This window comes from Tripterygium wilfordii, chromosome 13, assembly GCF_013401445.1.
Source record: "Tripterygium wilfordii isolate XIE 37 chromosome 13, ASM1340144v1, whole genome shotgun sequence".
NCBI lineage: Eukaryota > Viridiplantae > Streptophyta > Magnoliopsida > Celastrales > Celastraceae > Tripterygium > Tripterygium wilfordii.
This window is the reverse complement of record NC_052244.1, coordinates 3958374-3961213: the sequence shown is the minus strand read 5'-3', so window position 1 is coordinate 3961213 and position 2840 is coordinate 3958374. Positions and strand designations below refer to the sequence as shown.

Genomic DNA, 2840 nt, shown 5'->3' with positions numbered 1-2840 from the left:
ATCTTTAGGGGATTGCCACAACGGGAAAATTAGACTACTGAGATACATTGTGTCAAATTTGAATTCCATCTATGAATTAAATCATGACTAATTTAGATTATGTATCATGTCATACATGTCAGCAGTGTTGACTTGATGGTAGCTTTCGAGTCGCATAGTTTTCAACCCGATCTTACATGTCATCAGTGTGGAGTTGGTTGAGTTGACGGTTCGAGTCAAAGCAAACAACTGTTGCGTCGAAGAATTATCGATCCAGTGTGGAGTGGACTGAATTGACAGCCCGTGTTTAAAACTGATCCAACTACCCGATGTACCGAGTCCTCGTTCCACACACGTCAAGTACTACAATACCTAGAAAACATCAAATCCTTTTCAATTAGCTCAAAGGGAACTCAAAAGCAACTTGGCAAATCCAGGTTCCATTGAAATAGCTTGAGTCCCTCATTCCACACGCATCAACTACTTACAACTTGCTTTGACTCTAAGGAAATCAATTGAACATGAAAGTTGAATCTAATTACTTCTGCTTTGACAATAATTTTTAATTATGGGTTGGATGACACTATTACATAAACAGTGGATTAAAAAACAGTTGTTAAAATATGTCCCAACAACTTTATTTCATGATCGTTGCTCATCACGTGTATATATGCATACACGTTCTTGTATACTCTCTCTCTCTTCTCTTCTTCATCTTCTTTGGTTGTCCTCTTCTTCTTTTATATGCAATTCAAGCTTGATCTTGATTTATTCAATTTATTTCAACAATCGAAGTAGATTTTGTTGGCTTTTTGATAAAATAAAATAAAAAAGAAAAAGAAAGGTGTTAAAGATTGAAGAAATCTGGGCAGGGGTGCAACCGTCCAGATAGGCAGCGAAACTGTCCAGACAACAAAAACATATAGAGGTGTAGCTGTCTAGACAATTGACGAAAACCTTTAATTCTGGACGAGTTTTTTTGCTACGCAGAGTTCGTATTTTTTGACGAATCTCATTTTTCAAGTTGCTCTCTAGTTAGAAACGTGATCTGAAAACATCTTGGGGATGGACTTCTAGGTAGAATTAAACTCAAAAATTTTGTTATACTATAAATACTAGTGTCTCATGAGTGTTTTTGATACAAAAACAAAAGGTTGTGTGCGGTGAGCATTGGGAAAGAATAAGAGGTTTTATTTTCGGGTTTTGCTTGGGTTTCGTAATGAGAATGTGTGATTGTATAAATTTTTTACATAATGAAATTTTCTCTAGTTGTCTTTCAAGAACACCTGTGATTTTTTGTCCGCTTTTGAAATTTTCTACATATATTATTGTGTTGATTGTGTTGCTATTCTCAATTTCAATTTTCTCTACTATCATGTGATATTTTTGTTAAAGAGGATCGGGTGTAATTTTCGAACAGATTTTCACTTTAGACATCTGTCAATTCTCGTGAATGATATATAGATAGATACCAACGCCCCTAAAGACATTGATTAGTTTGGCCTGTACGTTTATCACAAAACAAAACCAAACTAAATCTGTCAAATCTTCCACCTAAGAGACCATCTGCTGAACAAGATTTCAGTCACATCCCTCATTCTTTACAAGAAGTTGTTTTAAGGGAAACCATACCGAATCTAAGCTAGCCCACCATTTAAATTCTCATACTAATTTCTCCTTTCTCAACCAGTAAAATTTACCATTTATTTTCTCATGGAAACTGGAAAGGAAAGCTTCAAATGAGTTTATTTATTGGACTAATTTTTGCTCTTATCCATGAATGGCACAACCTCCTCAACAAATTTCTTGAGATTCTTGTCTGAAGACCCACCTTCCATGGCAGCCTCTGTAGCTAAATCCTTCCATTTTTGAGCATTTATTCTCATCCCTTCTCCTCTTTCATCACTCCCCATAAACAACCCTCACCCCTGTTTTCCACACATCTTGTACCATCTTTGCATTCGTTGCCTGATCACTCCATTGCGGAAACGCCACCATTGGAACCCCACAAGCCGAGCTCTCAAAAGTTGAGTTCCACCCACAATGACTCACAAAACATCCGATTGAAGAATGAGACAGAACTTCCACCTGAGAACACCATGGCACTATCATCCCCTGTTTCTCCAATTCCTCTTCTTCTTCTTTCTCTGTTTCTCTTATGACCCACAACAATGGCATTCCAGTATCAAGCAACGCACTTGCTATTTCCTCCATTTGAGTCCTCGACGCCGAGATTAGAGTACACAATGTGATTAATCGGACGGCCCTGATTGACCGTGATGTAGAGGATTAGGTCCCTCAGGTTTTTCATGCCACGAGTCTTGCAATCGGATACGAATTGCTCGACGTCGTCTTCTAATTTGAATCCTTCGTCGTGGCCGTCGGAGAACGCGACAAACGACAAGCCTTCATGTGCTTCGCCGCTCTTGGGCAAGCGGCGTTGGGCGGAGATGCTGGTGGCGAAGGTGACATTGAAGCCGAATCGCAGGAGGCGGGTGGCGAAGTGGAGGGCGGGGTTTATGTGGCCTTGTGTAGGGAATGTGATGATGAGGATGTGTGGCTTCGACATTGTAGAGCCTGCAGTGGCATGAATGAATGGAACTTGTGTGTGTATATATAGCGAATTTGATATGAAACGCGAAAATATTTTTAATGAAGTGAAATTGAATGCATGTGTTCTATGGCATTGGCATCATAATGGATTTCATATTGGCTAATTATAAATTATGGAAACTAAACCAATGTTCATTTATAACAATACGTTGGCATCTTCTGCGTGCGTCTGGGCAGGAGATTAATCGATTTTGACACTTTGGGTCGATGCTGATCCAATAAGCTTTGAGAAAGCTTCTAAAGAAGTT

The 2840-nt window shown here is 39.0% G+C and overlaps 1 pseudogene; it reads right to left on the bottom strand.

Moving 5' to 3' along the window:
- Window positions 1–1544: 1544 nt before the first annotated feature.
- LOC120011863 lies at window positions 1545–2548 on the bottom strand (annotated as a pseudogene).
- Window positions 2549–2840: the final 292 nt, after the last annotated feature.